Source organism: Apteryx mantelli, unplaced genomic scaffold, assembly GCF_036417845.1.
Source record: "Apteryx mantelli isolate bAptMan1 unplaced genomic scaffold, bAptMan1.hap1 HAP1_SCAFFOLD_34, whole genome shotgun sequence".
NCBI lineage: Eukaryota > Metazoa > Chordata > Aves > Apterygiformes > Apterygidae > Apteryx > Apteryx mantelli.
Genome location: NW_027118693.1, coordinates 3,352,398 through 3,376,330, shown reverse-complemented (window position 1 = coordinate 3,376,330; position 23,933 = coordinate 3,352,398). Strand labels below are relative to the sequence as shown.

At 50.4% G+C, this 23,933-nt stretch overlaps 1 pseudogene; it reads left to right on the top strand.

Moving 5' to 3' along the window:
- Window positions 1–2,849: 2,849 nt before the first annotated feature.
- Window positions 2,850–4,360, top strand: LOC136996334 (olfactory receptor 6P1-like; annotated as a pseudogene).
- The last annotated feature ends 19,573 nt before the right edge of the window (window positions 4,361–23,933 follow it).

Sequence of the window (23,933 nt, the reverse complement as noted above, 5' to 3'; positions counted from 1 at the left end):
GGCAGGGCCTGGGACGCTCTGTTTCCACCCTGCCCCACTCCCAGAGTCCAATACTCTATGACCAGGGTCTCTTACTTTTCCCATGCAGAGAGGATGTAATGCTTAATATCAAATGTACATATCTGAAGACATTTGACATTACATGTGATTTGAATTTAGCAGAATGATACAGCTATATACTGAAATCACAACACACGTCTAACTTAAACTTAGCAGAATATTGCAATTGCAATATACAGTTGAGACAGTGCAAATGTGATTCCCATTACTGGTCCCTGTAACATGCTGGAAGCCATGGAGGCTCATGGGCATCTCCCAAACACAAGAGATGGACACAAACCGGGGGGGACATATCCATAGCTCTGCTCCATTCAGTCCCCAACCTGCCAGGCCCCTGCATCTCAGGGCGCAGAGCCTGGCACCCAAGGGAAGGGGGGGGGGCTCATCCTGTCCCACAGCACAAGTCTGCATGCCTGGGAGGAAGTGCCTGTGACTCGGCCTCTCCCTTCCCACTGACCATCATGGGAGGCTGGGGGACCAGCTCAGGCCATCAGGGCTCTCGAAACCTGAGAGAGTCAGTGAACAGACAGTCATCTGCAGGGAGGTGAGGGGAAGCCCATGCATGGGATCTCTCCTCCTGACTTTTCCTCAGGAGTTTGGAGGAGTCCTGATGATTTCTCTGCCTCAGTTTCCTTTTCAAAGGGGCATGTCCCAGGTTTAGAGCGAATGAGAGTTATGGGGAGAGCCATATGCCAGAGGAGTTTTCAAAGTTTCCAGGAGCTCAGAGGTTTCATTCTCCTGCCAATTAAGCACTGTTCTTTCTCTGCAGTCCCTGGGGAGAGACGAGCTGCAGCTTTATCCTTCAGAGACTCCTTAGTGCTATTAACCCCAGGACAGTGTGGAGAGCAGGGGGCATTCATGTGCTGCTGGACACATGCCAAGGAGCTGCTAGAAGAAGATGGCAAGGGCAGAGCAATGCCTGAGCCCTGGGACAAGGTTTGCAGAGAGCTCAAGGAAGAGAAGGACATGGTGGGGAAGAGACAGGAGCTGAGACCTCAGCTTGATCGTCCTTCCCAGGAACAATCAGCACAGAGGTCGTCACATCATCCTGAAGATTGCAGCTTTGTGTTGTGTCTTCTGAGTCAGGTCTGTTCCTCTGGAGCTGGTGAGGCTTTGCATGGTGGCACCTCTGGGCAAGAATGGTACGGGCATGTCCTTTTTTGCATGTCTTTCCCCCACCATCTCCCTCTTCCCTCTACGCATTTCCTCGATTCCCTTGTTTGATGAGCAGAGTGCTGGTGAGCTTGCCAGTGGGTGCAGAGTTAGACTTTATGCCTTTGCTGCTCCTGGGCCACCCCAGAGCCCTGCCGGGGGCACCCACACCTCAGCTGGGAGGTGGGATCCAGGTAGAGGGCTGTGTTTCTCCAGCAGGGAATTCCCTGGCCATGCACACGGGCATATCGCAGAATCACGGAATCGCTGAGGTTGGAAGGGACCTCTGGAGACCATCTAGTCCAACCCCCCTGCTCAAGCAGGGTCACCTAGAGCACATTGCACAGGATTGCGTCCAGGCGGGTTTGGAATATCTCCAGAGAAGGAGACTCCACCACCTCTCTGGGCAACCTCTTCCAGTGCTCTGTCACCCTCACAGTGAAAAAGTTTTTCCTCATGTTCAGATGGAATTGTCTGTGTTTCAGTTTGTGCCCGTTGCCTCACGTCCTGTCACTGGGCACCACTGAAAAGAGTCTGGTCCCATCCTCTCGACACCCTCCCTTCAGATACTTGTACACGTTGATAAGATCTCCTCTCAGCCTTCTCTTCTCTAGGCTAAACAGGCCCAGCTCTCTCAGTCTTTCCTCATAAGAGAGATGCTCCAATCCCCTAATCATCTTTGTAGCCCTTGGGCATATCTTGGAGATCTGCCTTTAACAGGAGGGGAACAAAGCTTCTTCCCAATCTCACCCAGCACTCACCATGGAGACGCCCACCCCTGCTCCCAGCAAAGCTGCTCAGGGAGCCTCGCGAGTACAGCTGTCAGGGCTGAGGTCCAGCTGCTGGGCTGCACCGCGAGGCAGCCCCAAAGCCCTCAGAAACCATTGCTGAGGGGGGAACTACACAAAGCGAATGATCTTCCCTGTGCTCTTCTCTTCCACCCTGCTCAAAATCTCTCTTGCCCATATTGGCTGGTCAGCTCAGGTGTCCATCTTCTCTCACATCTATCTCACTTGTCTCTCTCAAGCCTGTGGGGGGCTCTCTGAGAGCCTTCTCACGCAGTCATGCTGCATGGTGCCATTGATGTCAACTCCTGATCCACACACTGTCAAAGGAAGCATGCAGCCTGTCCCTTCCAAGACAAGTGTTTCAGAGAGCTGAAATCAGCTGCTTGGTGCAGTGCCCCTCCTCCTCCTTTGGGGAGAAAGGGCTTCTGGCATGATGTGCTCACATAAAGGGATTTTCTTGCCTGGTAGGGACTGTGGTTGCTCTTCAGAATAACTTCAGGTGTAGGAGAGACCCTGTCACAGGCTGAGTGAATGCTTTCTCTCCTCTAACTCCCCCTGCAAGCAGGAAATGAGCACCTCCGTGGAGTAGCTCACCTCTGTGGTTCCCCTAGAAGGGGCTTCTCTTTAGATACACAGCTTAAGTCTCTGGGAGAACCATATTCTCTCCTTTCCCTAGTCCTGGAGGCCATAAAGCGGACACAAACAGTCAGAGAAGGGCCAAAGTCCGTGTTTTCTCTGACAGAAACTTCCTCCACGATTCTTTTATACAAGAACAAAAGAAAGAAATGAATCCTCTTTCTTGTAGGTTGCCTTGCTGGCAAAAGAGGAATGAGGGACCTGCGGTGATTCATGGAGAAAGGGGAATGGGACAACCGCACATCACCAGTAGAGTTTCTCCTGTTGGGAATGGAGAGTGTCCCCTCACTCCAGACACCACTCTTCCTCCTCTTGCTTATGATCTACTTGGTCATCGTGTCTGGGAACATCCTCATCGTTGTGCTCGTGGTGGCAGACCAGCATCTGCACACTCCCATGTACTTACTTCTTCCTGGGCAATCTGTCCTCCTTGGAGACTTGCTACAGCTCCACCATCCTGCCCCGGCTGCTGGCCAGCTTCCTGACTGGGGACAGGACCATCTCTGCTCATGACTGTATGGCTCAGCTCTATTTCTTTGGTTCTTTTGCAGCTACTGAGTGTTTCCTGCTCACAGCCATGGCCTACGATCGGTACTTGGCCATATGCCAGCCCCTGCTCTATGCAAGCCTCATGACCTGGAAGGTCTCTCTACGGCTGGCAGCAGCATCGTGGCTACTGGGATTCCTTCTCACTACAATAGCCACTTTTTTCTTATCCCACTTAAGGTTCTGTGGCCCCAAGGCAATGGACCACTTCTTCTGTGATTTTATCCCTTTGCTGGAGCTTACCTGCAGTGACACCAGTGTTGTCAAACTACTAGGTTTCACACTGTCTCTCTTGGATGTAGTCTCCCCCTTCCTATTCACGCTGGCATCCTATGTGTGCATCAGAGCTGCTATCCTGAAGATCCCATCTAGTGCGGGCAGGCAGAAGGCCTTCTCCACCTGCTCCTCTCACCTCACCGTTGTCACGGTTTTCTATGGCACCCTCACCGTTGTCTACCTGATAGCCAGAACAGCCCCTCTGAGGCAGCTCAACAAAGTCTTCTCCTTTTTCTACACCGTCCTCACGCCCTGCTCAACCCTCTCATCTACAGCTTGCGGAACAGGGAGGTCAGGGAGGCCCTCAGAAAAGTGGTCAGGAATGCTCTGGCTTGTACCCAGAGCTCATAGCAGTTTTGCACTCCTCTGTACAACACACTGCTGGTTCTGCAAAGTAGTAAGGTCAATATGGGAAATAGTAGGCTGCACATTAGGTATCCCCTGAGAGGAACACAGCAATGAGAATATTGGTGGAAAGCAGAAGGGAAGAGAGGATATTAAATCAATTAAATTGCATGGTTTAGAAGGGAAGGGAAATAATGTCCCATTCTTGTTGCTTCCTTGACAGACAATAAAGTGGTGTTGCTGTGCATGGGAAATTTTACAATGTTGTCTTTTTTTTTTTTTTTCCTCCTGTGTTGAGAGGGAATTCATCTGGGGTGAAATGTGAGCGGATAGGGAGATGGGGAGTGGCAGTACTTTCCTGACTGCAGGTTCCTTGGATGGGAGCCATTCCCTTCTGCTGTGACCACTTCCAGGGTAGAGGTTGGTGCCTCAGCCCGTAGCCCTCGTTACACTACTGTCCAATGGAAATGCATATACTGCCCAAACACGTGTTGGTGTCTCCTGTCATTTGTGACGGCCTTGAGTCTCCCAGACATTTGTGGGTTCCTGGCAGATAGCGAGGGGAAATAGTTGTTAAAGAATATTGCACTGAAGCTGTCTAGAGTTGATCGCTTAGCATAACTTGCTTAGCATTAGTAGCTGAATTTGCTGAAGTTTTAGGCCGCAAGCTATGAACTTTCTCCTAGATATTACCTAGTTATGGGAAAGAGGGCCCCAGAGCTGGTTCAAGGCGGGAAGATAAAGAAGTTAAAACCAAGAGCAGAAGCTGCAACCTTGAAAATAGGATAAGAAGCAGCCTGCCTAGAGACAATGAAGGAACCCAATGAAGAAGGGGAAGACCCCAGGTCTAAATATTAATATTGGTCCAAACTATCGCATGAGGGTGGGAATTTAGATTGTAAGGGTATAATTGCCCAGGAATTTGTTCAGGGTTTCTCTTCAGAGGCACCCAGCTCAAGCTGTAATTACTGTATGTTCATCATTAAAATTTGTTTTGCTCCATTCTGACTTTGAACTTTTGCCTCAGCGGGAACCTAGGGTCAGACCCTGTTATGGTGGCCAGTGAGCCTAATTGTCCATAACACCAGGCATATGGCTGCAGTTTGTGGTTGCGAGGTCACTTGGGCCACAGGGCCTGATAGGCCAGTGCTGGTCCTGTGGCAGCAGTTTGTGGTTGTGAGGTCACTCGTGTTAAAATCATCTTTTTTCTTTTGTGCGTTCACGGGCAGCGGTAATGAGCAGCAGGAGTCAGATTTCTAAATTTTAAAGTTTTACTGCTAGCAATAAGGTGCCTCTTAGAGCAGAAGAAGGGACCCAAGCAGCTTTCTGTTACCACTTTTAAGCAGTAGTAAGTTGTTACATATTCAACACTTTAGTTTACATAACTAACCAGATCTAGCCACGATTCTCAGTTCTACCAATCCCCTTGCCATGATACAGTAAGAAGTAGTTCCATTCCAGCCTTATTTGATCCATCTTATAAGTATTCATTTGCTAATTTACACCTCCTTTGGTGTTACCTTTGAAGAACTTTTTGTGCTGCTGGCTGGGTTAAACTGGCTTCTTCGCAGTTCTTCAACTTTGTACGAAAAACAGGGCTAAGGCAAGGTCAGAGAAGATGTTCTGCTTGCAGGGCGCTGTGACCTTGCATGTTCTTTCTCTGCAAAACTAGAGTATAGTGGAAATTTTCTTAACATTCCCTCCTTTTATTTCATGCATACCTGCTTCCAATGTTATGCCGGTCTATACTTTTATCCCCTTACATGAGAGGCGTATTTGACCCATGCATGAGATACAACAGAAAAGCACAGTTCCTACTGCCAGAATTAACATTAAAATTATTAAAACACATCTGGTCCACCCTCCCAGATCTGGTAGCCATGACCCCAACCACGACCACTCTGCTGCTAGGCTATTGGACAGGAACTGCTCTTTGGCTATCCGATGGAAGGTACGAACATGTCGTTGAATGACATTTACATCATATTCAGTTTGTTTTGATTTGTTTGCATAAAAACAAATGTGGCCAACAGGTGAACTAAAGCCCATCGATTTTGGATGGCTAATTGAGAGAGCGAGCTCACTTCTATTTGTAGATTTTTTAAGGCATGTTGACATGCCATGGAGCTTTATCATAGGAATGTGCCTTAAAGGGTTGCTGCCAAAAATCTGGCACCCTAGGGTGTAAATATGTCAAACTGGACTGATAGCAGCCCAAAGCAGAAACAGGCTTTGCTAGACAACCAAAATTGGTGTCCAGGGATTGAGGCTGGTATAGGCAGTACCAACATTCTGACACATTCCCTACTTGTGAGACCTTAGTCATAAATTGTTCAGTGCGATTATTTTCCCAGCCTAGGGTTAAACTTGTAATAGCTATAAAAGACAGAAATGACCTAGAAATCACATTTAAACAGCACAAAATAATTACAGAGTGTAACAAATAAATACAGTTTTCCTTGAAGAGGTTTTCCTGCTGTTGCACAGGTATTCTCTCTTCTGCAGCAGATGCTCAAGAAACTGGAATGGCCTCTGAGGAGGTCGCAGTGCTGGGGGCCGCCTTTACTTGGGAGTGATGAATCCAGGTTTCTTTACCTGCAACCTTAAGAGCAGAATAAGGGCACAATAACACCTGTACAGGGCCCTCCCAGTTTGGTTGTAACATGGTTTTGGCTTTATGAGTTTTTACAATACCATAATCTCCCAGTCAGTATGGATGGAGGTAATCTCCTAAAGGCAGAGGTTGGGTAATTACAGCTGTATATCTCTTATTCTTGAAACTATTCTGCAGACACATAACGTATTGGGTAACAGCTTCATCTCCTGCCAAAGGGCAGGTATGTGCTGGCACAAAAGTTCCTGGCATCCTACCTGGTCTGCCAAACAAAATTTCAAAGGGGTCAACCCATGGCTTGTGCCCAGGCACCGCCTTAATTCCCATAACGCTAATGGCAATGCTTCTGTCCCCTTCCACTGAGTCTCCCTGCAAATTTTGGCTAACTTCATTTTTAGTATACGATTCATCCTTTCTACCTGCCCTGAGGATTGAGGATGATAAGGTGTACATAGTCTTCTCTGAATTTCCAGTGTTTCATATATTGCTTTTAGTATTTCAGCAGTAAAATGAGCTCCTTTATCAGAATCTATTTCCTCCGGTACCCCAACGTGTGGTATGATATCTTTCAGTAAGGCTTTTACTACCGCTTGGGCTGTAGCCTTCCTGACTGGGAATGCTTCCACCCAACGGGATAATTGTTCAACTATGACTAACAGATGTTTCTGTCCTTCTTTCAGGGTCATGTCTGCAAAATCCGTTTGTAATTTTTGAAACGGCATCCAAGCCTAACGACGCCCTCCTTTTATTTTAGCTTCTAGCTTTGATTTAGTGTTGTATTCCATGCATACTAAACACTGTTTCGTTATTTATAAAATTGCTTGAGTCAAACCTGGTGCTGCCCATGACTGGGAAATGTCGTTGTCTAAATACAACATCCCCCCGTGCATCTGTCCATGGAGTTCTCTTACTAGTGTTATCAACATGATCTTAGGGAGCAACGGTTTTCCCTGCAAAAAACATATCCCCTTTTTTTGTTCTGCTCCCAAACGCTTCCATCCTTCTACCTCTTCCTTAGGTGTTGCTTGGTGTTCTTTCTCCAGTTCTTCTATAGTTTCAGTCATTACCATTTCTTCTCGTGGCCCGAGTTTGGTAGGCAGTGGTTGTAGGGCAGCTGCTTTTGCTGTGGCATCAGCAAGGTTATTTCCCTTAGTTATATCCAAAGCGTCTCGTTGGTGAGCCCTCTGATGCAGGATTGCTAACTGCAGAGATTTTTCCAAAGCCCTTAATAACTCTACAATCTGATCTCGGAGGGCTACTTGATGCCCTGCCACGGTCAAAACCCCTTTTTCTCTCCAAATTATTCCCGTTGCAAATATCACTCCCAAAGCGTATTTGGAGTCCGTATAGATATTAGCAGTCTTATTCATGGCTATAATACATGCTCGGGTTAAGGCTATCAATTCCACCGCCTGAGCCCCAAAAGATCCTGGAAGGGATCCCACTTCCAGCACTATATATACATTGCGTAGTTACTGCATACCCAGCAACCCTTCGACCCTTTTCATAGTATGATGATCCATCACAGAACAATATTAAATCCGGATTGTGCAGGGGCTCTTCTTCCACAGTAGGCAGAACAGTCAGCCTCAAATCTATTGTTTCCAAGCAATTGTGAAATAATTTTTCCTTAGCTTGCAGTATTTCTGGTAACAGAGTAGCTGGGTTTAGCATATCACACTGTTCTAACATTACATTTGGTTCAGTGAGCAAAACTAGCTCATACTGATAAGCTATCGCATGCCAGCGCCGGGCAGTTTTGTGAACTAGCACACTGCTTGTGATTCCCTTTCGTTCATTCAGATATAACACAAAGGGCTTACCAGAGTCCGGTAAAGCTAGAGCGGGAGCTTCCATAACTTCCTGCTTTAACTCTTAAATGCTTTTTCCACCTCTGGAGTCCACACCATTAAATCTGGTTCACTATCCTTAGTTAACTGTGTTAATACCTTTGCTTTTTCACTAAATCCGGGTATCCAATACCTATTAAATCCTATTGCACCTAAAAAGGCCCTAACCTGCCTTTTCATCTGAAGGACTAGTATTTCCTGGCTTGCTTGTATTCACTCCGATGAGATCAATCTCTCTCCTGACCGAATTATCATTCCCAAATAATTAACTTGTTGCTGGCACAACTGCCTTTTGGCAAGGGAGACTTTATGCACCTTTTCCGCTGGGGCACACAACAATGTTTTACTATCTGGCTAACAAATATCACAATCAGTACTCGCAATCAACAAGTCATCTATATATTGTATCAGTTTAGGGATGGTTTTTGACAGCATAATCGTTTGTAAATCTCTTTTCAATATTCTCGAAAACAGTGTGGAAGAATCCATGAATCTTTGTGGCAGTCTGGTCCATGCACACTGCTGTGCTTTCCAAGTAAAGGCAAAGAGGAACTGTGACTCTTCATGGACTGGTATAGTAAAGAAAGCTGCTGTTAGATCCACAACAGTAAAACAGTTTGCATCTGAGGGAATTTCCGTAAGGACTTGGATCACATCAGGGACCACAGGGTGTGGTAGATCCACTATTTTATTAATTGCTTGCAAATCTTGTACAAAGCGGTATACCAGATCCCCATTTGGGTCCAGTTTTGGTTTCTTCACAGGCAATACAGGGGTATTACAAGGGGAAGTACATTGTACTATAATTCCATTCTTAATCAAATCAGCAATCACAGGCTCAAATCCCTGTTCAGCCTCCCAGGAAAGGCGGGTGCTGTTTTACACCCATTCCTGCTCTTCTGGTCCCTCTTCCTCTTTGACCTCATCCACTCACATTTATTCCCTTTCCTTTCATCTTTGGAATTCCTCCCAGCGCTGCTGACAACATACTCACTTCCTCCCGCTTTCGCCTTTCCTTCTCCTTCCTTTCTTTTGCTGATCTTCCATCGTATATGAAAGTTGATAACGATAGTATCGTCTGTAAATTCTCTCCCCGCCACCCGGGAGCATGTTTTCTGAAATACTCGTGGATATCTGGTGCTGCTTGCTGGACCAATACGCTCGCTGCCAGCTTTTCATTAACATTTTCCACAGACATCCCTCCATAGCATAAGAGCATAGTTTGCTGCAAGCAGACTGTTTCAAAAATTGAGTGTTCCTCAGACTTTTGCTAACGATAGTACCTTTTCTGAGATAACACCCATTTGCCCGGCAGTTCTTATAGCTAAAACCAGATTTTGGCATGCCATTTCACATGCTGCCCAATCATTTGTATTATTATAATCCCAATTCGGATCTACTCGTCAAGGTTGTCGGTTTCTATCTCAGTCTGCCAATTCCCTATCCTTTTCCCAATATCCGTTCTCTATCCCCTGGCTAAAATATCTGTTGTAACAATACTTGAACACCCCCCTAACAAAGGTAATGTCCCTTTACTATTGCAGAAAAAGGTCGAGCTGCCTTCTCTGGGTCCTCCCACAACCAGGGCATTTCCTGTGCCCATTGAAGTAGACTTCCGGGAGCCCGCGGCCGATAAACATAGGCATGCAAGACCAGTGCCAGTGTTCACCAGATGGGAACCTCGCTGTGTTCTGTCTGGGGTGCCAAACAGATAAAATAATCTGTTCTGTTTTGTTTGCTCTTGGGTACTGGTAATGAGCAGCAGGAGTCGTATTTCTAAGTTTTTAAGTATTATTGCTGGCAATAAGATCCTTCTTGTGCTCTCAGGCAGGTACTGAGAAAAAGTGATTTCCAACGAAGCTGTAAAACCTTCTGCCTACTACGGGCCTATCAGACGCGGAGGCAAAAGTGAACTCACATCCGCATGGAAACAATGTGCTTCCTGCTGGCCTATAACGTACATGGGCACAATCACCTCAAATCGACAAAGAGGACACATGAACATACTGTGGGACTAAGTGGTGCTGAGGCAAAAGTAAACTGACAGGTAAATCCAGCAAAAACGTGACCAGCACTGGCCTATCAGGAACTGAGCCACAAGTGACATCACAACCACAAACTCAACCCATGCGACAAGCACTGGCCTATCAGGCACTCAGCCACAAGTGACATCACAAACACAAACTGCAGCCATGTGACCAGCACTGGCCTATCAGGCACTCAGCCACAACAGACCTCACAACCAGAAACTGCACCCACAGCACCAGCACTGACCTACCAGGCACCGAGCCACAAGTGACATCACAAACACAAACTCCACCCACAGCACCAGCACTGGCCTATCAGGCACTCAGCCACAAGTGACATCACAACCACAACCTGCACCCACAGCACCAGCACTGGCCTATCAGGCACTCAGCCACAAGTGACATCACAACCACAAACTGCACCCACATCACCAGCACTGGCCTATCAGGCACTGAGACACAAGTGACATCACAACCACAAACTGCAGCCACGTGACCAGCACTGGCCTATCAGACACTGAGCCACAAGTGACATCACAAACACAAACTGCACCCACAGCACCAGCACTGGCCTATCAGGCACTCAGCCACAAGTAACATCACAAACACAAACTCCACCCACAGCACCAGCACTGGCCTATCAGTCACTCAGCCGCAAGTGACCTCACCACCACAAACTGCAGTCATGTAACTAGTACTGGCCTATCAGGCTGGAGACACAAGTGACATCACAACCACAAACCCCACCCAGAGGACCAGCACTGGCCTATCAGACACTGAGCCACAAGTGACATCGCAAACACAAACTGCACCCACAGCACCAGCACTGGCCTATCAGGCACTGAACCACAAGTGACATCACAAAAAAAACTCCACCCACGGACCAACACTGGCCTATCAGGCACTGAGCCACAAGCGACCTCACAACCGCAAACTGCAGTCATGTAACTAGTACTGGCCTATCGGGCTGGAGCCACAAGTGACCTCACAACCACAAACTACACCCATGTGACCCGCACTGGCCTATCAGGCACTGAGCCACAAGTGACATCACAACCACAAACCCCACCCAGAGGACCAGCACTGGCCTATCAGATACTGAGCCACAAGTGACATCAGAAACACAAACTGCACACACAGGACCAGCACTGGCCTATCAGGCACTCAGCCACAAGTGACCTCACAACCACAAGCTACACCCACAGCACCAGCACTGGCCTATCAGGTACTCAGCCACAAGTGACATCACAAACAGAAACCGCAGCCACATCACCAGCACTGGCCTATCAGGCACTGAGCCACAAGTGACATCACAACCACAAACTGCAGCCATGTGACCAGCACTGGCCTATCAGCCACTCAGCCACAAGTGACATCACAACCACAAACTGCACCCACAGCACCAGCACTGGCCTATCAGGCACTGACCCACAAGTGACATCACAACCACAAACTGCACGCACATCACCAGCACTGGCCTATCAGGCACTCAGCCACAAGTGACATCACAACCACAAACTCCACCCACATCACCAGCACTGGCCTATCAGGCACTCAACAGAAGTGACCTCACAAATACAAAAAAGGAGCAATGGGGCTCCTAGTGGCTTAGCAGATACTGAGGCTGAATGACTCCACAAACACAAGCAGCAGCAATATGCAGCAAGCTGGAATATCAGGTGCTCAGGCTCAAGTGACCTCACAGGCAGCCATGAAGCCAGATATCTGCTCCTCGACTCTTTGCGACTAAGGCACAATTGACCTCAACAAGCACAAACAGCAGCAATGTGCATGCTGATCGCCAATCACATACCGATGCACAACTGACCACAAAAGCACCAACAGCAGCAATGGGCCTGCTCCCCCTTTATGAGGCATGCAGACACAAGAGACCTCACCAGCATCACCAAAGCTACATGCATGCTGTTGGCCTACCAGCTTCAGACGCACAACTCACCTCTCAAGCAGAAATGGCATCGACCTGCCTGCTGCTGCCCTATCTGGGACTGAGTCACAAGGGAGCTGAAAAGTGCAAACCTTCATAGAGGAGAAGCTCACCTGGGCCACTCTCACGTCCTTCGATTACGCTGTGATCACTCCACACAGAACAGTCTTCTGCAAATGGCTTTCATCTCCTGGCAAGACTCTCTCCAGATCACGCGACAGCTCCACTCTGCCACCCTGGCAACAAATCACAAAAGGGAACGATTGGTCTCGCTTTTCCTTTAGTACCATCAAGTCCCAGCTGGGAGCCTTTGCACTGCAGCACCTGCACAATGACAGCAGCATGCCACTTCCATTTCCAGTGCATTCTAGGGACAGAGATCAGCTGAGGCAGCAGCTGCACTGCAAAGGCTTTCTGACACTCTCAGATCAACTCAGCACTGCACCAGGCATCAACCTGATGCCAGACCTCTGCTCTGACACCTACTCTACAAACACACTGCCTCTGCCCCACACAGCTGCCTCTTCTGCTAGATACAACCAAGTGCCAGCAAGAACAGATGCATGCAGGACACTTGCCACTTGCACACTCCACAGCCACTGCTCTGCTCGCTGCCTTCCCTTGGCTCCGCAACCCAGACACTCAGGGAAGCTCTTGTGATAACACCACAAGGTGGCCAAGGCACTCTAGGCTCACAAGGCCTCTGCAAATGAGCAGCACAAGATCAGGCACAGAGCTGCCTCCTTGGGTGATGCTGCTCTTTTCAGAGGGAAGGATCCTGCTTGCTTTGGGCACAGCAGGCTGCTGCTTTCCACCTCCATCCCCTCAGGAATCTCCAGCTAGGGATGGGGGCATGGCGATTTTCTTTAGTAATATAAAAGTTACAGATACAACACAGAAACAGTTGAGAGTCCGGAAGGCCTCATGAACCCAAAGTAACCTCCGTTCCTTTCCTTAGTTACTTGCACAAGGAGCCCTGGGGAAGGGAAAAAGGGTGCAGAGCCTTTGAAATGAGGCCCAAGGAATGAGGCAGCCCCACACTGGATGGCTGCTGAAATGCCAGCTCTGCTGGCTGCGCAGGCTCTGCAGCACCAGTCCGCGCTCCACAGCTGGCTTCACAGAGCACTGAGGGCTGGGTGCCATGGGCAACCTGGCCTTGGGCTCATCCTCACCCCTCGCAGAGCCAGCAGCCCAAGAGCTCTGAGACTTCCTCAGGTCAAGCTACGGACGCTTTGGGGCACTGACAAAAGGCACTCAAGACATGCTGGCATCTATTATAAGGCTCTTGGACTCATCCTGTATGGCACCACAACCTCCTAGGAAAAGGAGGGGGCACAATAGCATTTCCTGAGCGGGCTGGCAGTAACAGCAGTTGTGGGATGTAGAATTTGCAGCACAGGAGGTTAACCCACACCCCAAGTCACCCAGGGAAGACAGGTGCATTTATGGAAGCCTTTGCATCCATACGTAGCCTCTTCTCAGTCACTTGCAGCTGCTTTCACAGAGGGCTCACGATGCTGGCCAAGATGTTGACAGGTACAGGGACACAGCCTGGCATCCTGCCTCCATCCTCAGCGCCTCTAGCACTGCACTGGGAACCTCATGAGTGGAGCAACCTAGAAAGAAAGAAGGAATCGGAGTGTTACTGGCAGTTCTGCTGGCCTTACAGAGTCGCAACAGGCAGGGGCAAATGTCTCCCCTCTGTGCTGAGCTCTATCGGTGAGAGCGCAGCCAGCAGGGCCACCAAGACATTCTACCCCTCTTTTTGGCACAGGTGACACCATGTCTGTATACCAGGTCCCATTTGGGCTCTCCAGTTCTGCACAGGCACTAACACACTGCAGGGAGTCCAGCACAGGGACACCAAGATGGTCAGGGGCTGCAGCGTGGGGCATAAAAGGAGAGGCTGCGAGAGCTGGCTTTGTTCAGCCTAGACAAGAGAAGGCCAACGGAGATCTTCATGCTGTGCACAGCTCCCTTATGGAGGGCACAGAGAAGACGGAGCCGGATTTTCTTGGAGGTGCACACTAATAGCATGAGAGGCAACAGGGACAAACTGGACAATGGGAAATGCTTCTCAGATGTTAAGAAGAAACCTTTTTCTCCGTGACGGTGGCCAAACTGCGGCACACAGATCCAGAGAGGTTCCCAGATCTCCATCCTTGGAGAGAATCAAAACTTCACCGGAAAAGGCCCCAAGATACCTCCTCTACTGGCACCTGCCTGGAGCAGGGCGTTCGAGCCCTGCTACCTCCACATGGCTCCCCCATTGCAGCCTCAAGGAATCTGCTATTGTGAGACTCTTGCCAAAGGCACCAGAGGCTTTGGAGATGCCGCCTCCACCGCTGAACAAGGACAGGTGTCTCAGAGCCACCCATCGCCCTCACAGGCCTGACTTCTTGTGAGGGGGCATCTCCCCTCTCCGCAAGGCTCTGCGTAGGCACAACGTGCAGAAATGCCTCTCACTGCTTTCATTAACTACCCATCTCACTGAGGGACTGCAATGGATTAGCGTCTGAGATGGGAAGATGCAATGAGGGTCCAGATTCAACAGAAAGCCTTTAAGGAGGGAGAAGAGAACTCTCTCCAGCAGTCACTAAAATCCCAAAGACTCACGGAAGCATCAAACCCTTCCGAAACCGCAAGCCTGAACCTCAGCTGACACAAACCACCAAACCGTGAGCAGCCCTGCCTCGCACCACGATGCTCCAAGGAGGCAACACGGTCACCAACAGTCCTCACCCACGTCTCCCAGAAGGACACTGTGACGGCAGGCTGGGCCTTGGGAGCAGAGCACTGCTCTCTCCAGACACCTCCTCCCACGCTGAGCAGCAAAACACTGGGGCCACCACCTGGCTCCACCACAGGGCATCTCGCACTGTAACATGCCATTACCTCCACACCTCACAGAGGGTTGGCAACCAACACACGCCTCTGCATCAGCGACACACAGCCCACAGCACCACACATGGCAGCACACAGGCCACCCCAAGCACCCCACAACACACCAAGCCCAACTCTCCAGACCTTCCATTCCTTTCTAGTCCTCCAAGGCCTTGCAACAGGCTCTGCCTCTGAACAGACACTCACAGCCCGGGGCCTGCTCACTTCCCACCTCCAGGAAGCAGAGATCAAGTGCTCTCACAGTGGCTGATCAGGCCAGCTCTTGCCTCTCGCTTGTGCCTCAACTTCTCTGAACAAGAAATCTCTTTCAAAATGTGGCCCATACCCTTTCTGGGGGGTGACATTCCTTCTGTCTCCTCCAACTGCCTTTGCACCCATTCTCCAATGACTGCATACGTGGACAGAAAATCAGAGACCCCTAAAGTGTTACAGTTCCAAACGTGTCACCACAGCAGCTGGACACCTCAAAGACAGACACAGCATTCAGACCTTGCAGGAAAATCTCACACGCTCCCTCCTCTTTTGACAGGGGCAATTTCTAAAGCGCACTCACCTTGGCAAGAAGAGATTACTAACACCACTGCTCACACCAGCACTACATTCATTTACACCAGCACTACATTCATTTAGCAGCCTCAAAAGTCTAGCTGCACTCCCTAGCTGACTGCAAGGACGCTGCAAGCTTCTACTTAGCAACCAGTGGAAAGGCAAACTCCATGTCCATGCTCACCACAGAACATCATCTGCATTTGAAATGTAGCAGTACTAACTCATGATGACAGAGTGGAATAAAATTTGTGTCAGATGATGTGGAATATCGACTTCTGCTTGATTAATGAGTTTCATTTCTGTATTGCTGTAGAGCTCTGCAGGGGTCAATCCCTCCTCTGAGCACACGCAACAAACCCAGAAGCGACCTCACCACCAGCATCCAAGCCATGCGTCTTCGCCTGACCTGTCAGCTGCTCACATAGAGGTGCCATCACATCACAGATTCACATCATGGCCTCATAATACTCACAATGCTCTGAAACACCCATTGCCTACCAGTTACTACACCAAAAGATTAGCTTCTGCTATGCATTATCAACACCTAGCCTATGAAACTTAAGAATTGCAGAACAGCCTGCAAGTAATTCTTGGCAACATTTTCTAATGGGAGGATTGCATGGGAACAGCAATCATGAAACTGAAGACAGCAGGGCCTCATGTCCCAGGCACAGGGAGAAGCCTTCCCGCAACTCAGAACTCTGCTTCCTTCCCCAATGCTGAACAAAACCAGAAAATCCTCTACACATCCAGGACAACAAGCATTCTCCTATTTTAGGCCCTCACAATTGGAGACACGCGGAAGGACTCAGGCCAGGGCATCTCAGTTGGTGAAACCAGCAGAGACACAATTCAGCAACTCTTCACCCTGACCTAGGAGCATGGAAAGAACAACGGCAAGTGCAAGCACTGGCCGTTCATCAACTTTCAAGGCCCCTGACAAGCAAAACAGCTCACACTTACACAGCTCTTCTGCAAACACCCTTCACCCTGCTGCCAGGCTCACAGGTCTCGGCGCAAAGCAAGAGGCAGGGAGCAAAAACAACGGCTAAGGCATGGCATGACATGCGGGGACAGCCTCTCTCAGAGACACTCGGAAATGCAGTTTTCACAACAGAAGACACCATTGGGAAGGGCACCTCGCGAGGACACCAGCAGCCTGCTCACACTTTGCCCAGCACCTCCCAAACGCAGCTCCGAGCAGCACCTGGGGCTGCGCTGGCAGCAGCACCTCAGGGAAACGCTTTAACAGGGATCCCAGAGCCACCACAGGGCCAAAGCTTCCTGCCCCCAAACCCCACCGAGCCGCCCCGGCCCAGCTGCTCGCGGCAGGCCGCCACGTCTGCCTGCAGGGCAGCTCCCCCCTCTGGCCCACGTCGCTCTGGCCCCTGCTCACGGCCCCACCAGCCCCTGCTGCAGCTCCTGCAGCAAAGCAGCCCCGGCAAAGCCAGCACCGCTGCCCCGCCCCGGCGGGAGGGCACCCGCCGCCATTTGAACGCGCCCGCTGCCCCCACCAAACCCTCTCACCCGCTCGCTTCTCGCCTGCTTTGCTCCCGCTCCTCTTTCACGTCTTTGACGTCTTTTTTTTTCCACATGTTGGACTGCAATTGGCTGACAGAGCCATCAGTGAAATCGATGCCCGCCCTCCTCCTCCTGACAGCCAATAGGAGGGCTGCACTGGGGCGATGCCATGGCAACGCTGGGCCCTCCTGTCCTGGCGGGTATGTCCGCCCCCTCCCCCGCGGTGGGGCGCCATGTTATGGGCGGCAGCGTGGGGCGCAGCAGGGCCTGGGGGCAGCGCGGCGCCGTGTGTGCGGGCAGTGTGGGGACCCGGGACGCGGCCACTGCCCCGGCGGGGCTGGGCTGTGCGGAAGGGGCCCCGCGGGGCTGCTGGCTGCCCTGCGCCCTGGGGGCCGTGCGGGGCGCTGTGGGGCAGCACTGGGGCCGGTGCTGGTGGCAGCTGTGGCACCGGCGTGGGGGCCCTGGGGCTGGCTGGGGTGCTGGAGCCTGTGGGTAGCGTCCTGCTGCCCCCAGGGCAGGGCAGGGCAGAGTCCTCTCGCCCCTCCTGCCCCAGCCCCCTGCCCACGGCTGCCCTAGGGCTCAGCTAGGGAGCGGTGGTGTGGGGTCATGAGGGGGCTGGGGGAGATGGCTGTGTTGGGCTCACCTCAGCACTGCCCACCCCAGCTCAGAGAAAAGACCTTGGTGTCAGCCAGGACCTGTTGAATGGGGATTGCACCTCCGCCTGTTTCCAATCTGCCCTCTGCAATGTATGTTCTTTTGGGTGCAGAGGTTTGAGCCCAATTTGCAGGAGGACGGGGCTGTGGCCATCTGAAGGTGGCATCTCTGAGCCCAAAACATGCTGCGCCAAGTTGGAAGGATCCAGGGGGAAGGAACAAAGATTTTCCCAAACACCCAGTGGGCTTGGTGTTATTACAAGGTCATGGTTTCATTATGGTATATGGACATTTCCAGCAGGCTCTTGAGAGCCCCATGGAGCTGCAGGCCACCTCAGCCTCTGGGATGCAGGACCCCTTTCCTCTCAGAGCCAGACCCCAAAGGGGGACCCACTCTCAGGAAAACCTGTCATGGATTCCCATGCCCCCCCCACCCTAAGAGGTGATGGAGCTGTTTGCACAGAAGCCTTGGGGCTCAGGACAGCCCCAGCCCCAGGACCCAGCAGTCCTGGCTGCCACATTGTCCCCTGAGCCAGAGGGGACCGTCAGGCAGGGCTCTCGCAGCAGCCCCCAGCCCTGTCCAGCCACCCCCACAGCCTGGGATCCACAGCGGTTTTGTCAGTTAACAGTCTCTGTGCGACACCTCGGGAAGGATCTCCCAAAGCCCTTACCCTCAGTGGAGAGCTGCAGGAGTGTTGGGAACAAGGAGCTGTGGTCCTGGCTGATGGTGTCCATCCAGCAGTCCTCCGTCTCGCTTGCCCTCTTGCTCTCGTTTCACCTCTCCAGCCAGAGAAACAGGACGCTCTTCCCATCTCATTACCCAAAACTCCTTTCCAACATGCCCCTGCTCCTCCACCTGTTGGTGAGGGACCCCAACGTGGTCCCACTGCCTCCTGTCCCCTCTCCTTGCCATGGAGCCACTATGAAGGGCAGCCGTGGGGAGGGTGTGAGCAGTGCCCAGGAGTGCCTGGGCCTCACAGGGAAGTGAGGGTCCCCACAACAACACCGGGGAGACCTCCCTGTGATGTGGCATGTCCCATTGGGACCTCAGCTCGTGTCATCTAGGGGCTCAGTAGGTCACTGCCATGGAGATGGCACAGGCAGGGAGAGAGCAGAGAGATTTCCCCTCATGTCCTGGAAAGCCATCACTTCCCTTCACTGCAGTTATTTTCCATAATTTTCTGATAAATCCTTCAGGAATGTCTCCAGACAGTGCCAAAGACTGTGAAATATCTCAAATGGGGCACTGGAGACGTCACTTCTGCACCCCTGCACTGACAGGTCACTGCACTGGGCAGACCTGTGCAGGAATCTGGGGTTTGGGGGTTGGTGTTTTTACAGGATCCAAGGCATGTGGGATGAACCAGCACAAAGCATGGCCACAGGCTGAGAAATGCTTTGGTGAGCCTCAAAACTGGTTTCTGCTGTGGGCCACTCTTTTTGTGTAAGCAGGATGTAGGACAATGTGGGACAGGACGTAGCTTTCCTCCTTTAGGCACCAAGGCCGGCTCTTTGCTTTTAAAAGTGCTCGGCAAGGTTTCTCAGTCGGCAGTGCTTGAGCTAGAGATGCTATGCCAGAGAAGAGCAAACATAGCCTTAACACACATCATCCAGAGGCCCTTATCCAGGACCCTGGAGCCTGCCAGGCTCCAAAGCCATGGGCGAGGCCACGTAGCAAATGTGGGGAAGTTTTCCCATTCCCCATGAAATTTGCCCATCTTTCCTTCTGGCTGAGCCTGAGGAAAGCCATTTCTCATCCCTGGGCCTCATTTGGTCCTTGTGCTTTTCAGTGTCACCTTGGGGCTGTGCTTCTCCCCTGGGTACGCTCCTCAGCCCCCTGCCCTCCTCCTCCCCGCAGGCACCCTTGCTCTCCCGGGCTCTGTACAGCGCTGACATCCTGGATCTGCCACGTCTTATGTCTCTGGGCTTCTCAGGACATGCCCACACACTGCAGTGCTGCTGTCCAGGCTCCAGTGCAGACGTTATGAGGCAGTGCAATGCCTCAGGACCTGCATTTTGACTCACTCCGAAGTGTGTGAGATGACCAGCACCCATCTCTGCAGCTGCTGAAGTTTGAGAGCATCCATGCAACCGACCTTCCTGCTCTTCCTAGTCTCTGCACAGGCCTGGGACAAATCTTGCAGAAGGGAGACTCCATTTGCCTTGAATACTGTGAGAGATGTGGCTTTCCAAGTCACTGCAAAAGGAAGGACTCCTTTACTTGTTTGGGTTGCTTCTTGAGCCTGTGGCACCCCCTCTGTGATGCTGGGAGCCGCAGCTCTGCAGCCTGGTGTCTCTGCCCTTTCTCTCCCCTGTCTCCTGCTTGTCTACCCAAAGTCTTCTCTCCACACCAGGGGCATGGAAAGTGCTGCTCTACAGAGCTCATTTGAAGCTGTGACACGTTGTGAAGCTGAAGACCTGAAGGAGGCTAGTCTGGGACATGGCTGTGCCCCCACACCCCCTCCTGCTGCCAGCCTGAGGATCCAGGAAGGTCTCCAGGGAGAGCAGTGGCTTTGGTGTGGGTGGGATGAGTTTCCCTCAACATCCCTGGGTCCTGCATGGCTTTCTCTAAGCGTCCAGGAAAATCCCTCTTCTCTAGGGGCTTGCATCAAGGCTTTTCCAGACTTTTGTACAGAAACACAGCCCGGTCTGGGATTCCCAAGAGCAGCACGGCCCCCAGCATCACGCAGGACCCCCAGGAGCTGTCTGGCTCTCTCTTCTGTTCCCACATTCCCCGATTAAATGGACAGTTTGTAACCTCACCTTTACAACACACCATCTGGACGCTGCAGCATTGTGACTCCTCCCCTAGCTCATTTCCATAGGCAGCTGCTGATTTGTGACCCGCCTATTGGTTGGCAGGAGGAGGGGGGCGGGTCTGGATTTCACTGATGGCTCTGTCAGCCAATTGGAGTCCACCATGTGGAGGGAAAAAAAGACATGAAGGAGAAGTGAAAGAGGAGAGGGAGCAAAGCAGGGGAGGCTTTGGGTGGAAAGCAGGACTGGGCTTGGGCAGCTTGTTTCTCACAAGACCGTGAGAAACGCTCTGCCCCCCCTGCCCAGTAGAACTGCTCTGCCTGGCACTGAGGCACAGGAGGACTCAGGGTGGAGATCGGGCTCTGCAGAGAAGAGCCCCAGGGGCAGAGTTAGGAAACAAGAAAAGACCTCGAATGTGAAAAGCCAGCATCTTTAAGTACACCAGAAACCAGAAGGGGCTGGAAAATGCCCCAAGCTGTAGTAAAAGTTTCTGAGCATAAAGAAAAATCAATGGAAAAAAAAACCCTGTTCAAATGTGAATAATAGATGGATGTAACTGAGTAACCTTAAAAGAAGTAGCTTCAGCAGTTACAGTTAAAACCAAACTATAACAACCGAATGGCCTTGGTAGGGTTTACTTTTTGTTTGGGTTTTGCAGAGTGACCCTCTGAAGAGCAAGAACTTGAAAAGAAGCAGCCAGAAAGAGTGGTAGAATTGTTAGGCTAAGTAATGTGTTTTTTAAAAGTATCTAAATAATAGAATGAATCTAGGAGCCAGAAGAGAAGTAACACCAAAGGAAGATGGCAGACCTAAGAATGAGAGGATACTCATACCAGGCTGATAACGAAACTCAACAGCTGTATTCTAGTGTTTGTAAAAATTGATGCTCCTAAGGAAGGGGCTAACACCTTCCCTTGATGAAAGGAAAGGAAAGAAAGAGAAAAAGATGGTAAAATCTAAGCATAAGGGTAACAGCTGTTGATCTGAAGTTAAAGTTGTCTGTTTACTATAGAGAAGACAGGGAAATATGGAAAAAATAATTACAAAAAAGGTGACCAAATCTATTTGAAGCTCCTCTAAAGGGAACTATTCCAGCTTGGGGAACAAACTGATCTTTCGGTGCAGGAAAGAAATGCTTGCAATTAAAGGAAATAAGATTTCTGTGTCAACATATTGAACTGGAACAACACTCAGATTCACCGAATTTGGGTCAATAGGCCAGACCAATCATGTTGCTATTAGGATTAAGACTGTTATTTTTAACAGTTGTTTACGTGTTACTACAAATGGGCATGCTTTGCTTTTGGCATCTATTAATAGCAGTGCGCATTTCCCCAGTACACTATGTTTACCAAAAAGCTGCCCACTGCACACCAAGGGGAATTTGCTGACTTCTGAATAAATGTGTGTGTCTGACAGTGTCAAGGGGTGGAGTGACAGGCACCACCCAGGCAAGCGTGGGACTCTGGATGGTGCAGCCCACAGAAGAGGGGTTTGCTCTGGGGTGCTCCCAGGAGTTAAGGAACCCCGGGTGCATCACAGCTGGAGCCACCACACTGTGGGGTTGCTGCAGCCTGGGGGCAACCGTCTAATGACCCCACGACTGACAATTCCAGACAGAGGAGAAGTGACACCGCAGACTCACCCCATAAACATCTAGGTGCTGTGGAACCATTCCCCACAGAACGACCTGTTCATGGGTGCTGTTGCCAACTGAGCAGTGCTGTGGGCTGAGCACTAGGTTACCTGTTGATGTGCACGCTGTTATTGACTGAGGCCATACGGCCTTTGTGTAACTGTGGGCTGGCGTTGTTTGGACTGGCTATAAAAGATGGTAAGACACTTAAATTGGTGTGGACTCTGACCAACCATCAGCTGGCCAGTGGATTTCAATGGCGTGATGAGGAGAATCCGGGCAAGACTGTACTGGAAGGGTGGCCAATAAAGGGCGAGAGCAGTCACTGTATCGTGCATCTATGATTAACTGTAGAGCTCTGATATGTATATATATTTTTTCAGTTCTGTTATATTTCTAGCTTTTTTTGTTATAACCTCTTATCTCTAATAAATTCTCATACTTGACAAATGATGATCTCTCGGAGTTCAGTGCAAATAACCCCCGAATCCGATAGAATCCCAGAGGCCCCTCTATTGGCATGTCACAGGTAACACTCACAAGGGGCATCAAATCTCTTGAACGGGATGGTTGATTACTGTCCAGATGGTGATGGCGGTCTCCTTTGCCAGGGTCCTTCCAACAGTGGCTTCCACTGGATCAGATGAGACTCCCTGAACTGTTCTTCTGGGGAATTTTTATAGTCCAGCTGGCTTGTGGTCCTGTGTGACCTCTCCAGCATATGCATGATCCATTGCTACTGATTACCTTAAACTGCGTATCAAAGCATCTCCTAACTCTCCTAAGAATGCACAGAAGACTGTCCTACATGGCCACTTCTTCATTTGCAGGAGCAATTTGTACTGTCAATTTTCAAGGGCCTTAAATATTTACAATTTAATCAGTTCTGCAGCAGGAGCTGCTGCAGAGATTCTGAAACAGCCAGATACTCCACCTGTGATGGTACTCACCACATTTAAGCACAGGAACTGGTCCAGGCACAGCAGGATCTGCCTCTAGAAATCTCTAGAACTGTCTGAAATACCCACTTGGAGAGGTTCTGCAGCAGTCAGTCCAACAGTTAATTTGGAAAGTGGTAGGAGTTCAGTCAATCTCCTAGTTTCAAGTCTGAAACTGCCTGTCTCAAACCTGGCCATCAGCTCACCTGTGTGGATTACTAGATGGGGGAGTTCCTGGGCCACCCAGGGGATTAATGACTTGAGTGCTCTGAGTGTGCACACAGGCACAGGCCTGATAGCCTGGTGCCCACCCACGCCACAATTCTAACTGTAAGAGAAACCTGAATTTCATACCTGGAACTTGATTTCCAGAGCTTTTGCCACAAGTACTGGCTCTTAGCTAGCACTCTGGCCTACCTCTGCAAGCAAGTGAGGCAGGAGAGTTGTTTCCTGTGTCTAAAGACAGGTGGGATGAATCAACCTTTATTTCATGGCATTGGATATAAACAAAGAGAAAATGAGAATCCCTTGTGCAGTTCTGGTCTCCCACCTCAAGAAAGAAAAGTAGGACTAGGAAAAGGGAAGGGAAAGTTGATGAAGGCAGCAAGGCGAATTTCACCACACATGACATTAGTTACTCTTGTCACACCTTCAACTGACCGGATTCTGAAATGGATCCTCCCAACCATACCATAGTGGGAAAATTCTTCGGGAAGGCCTTTTCAGTCACTCCTCA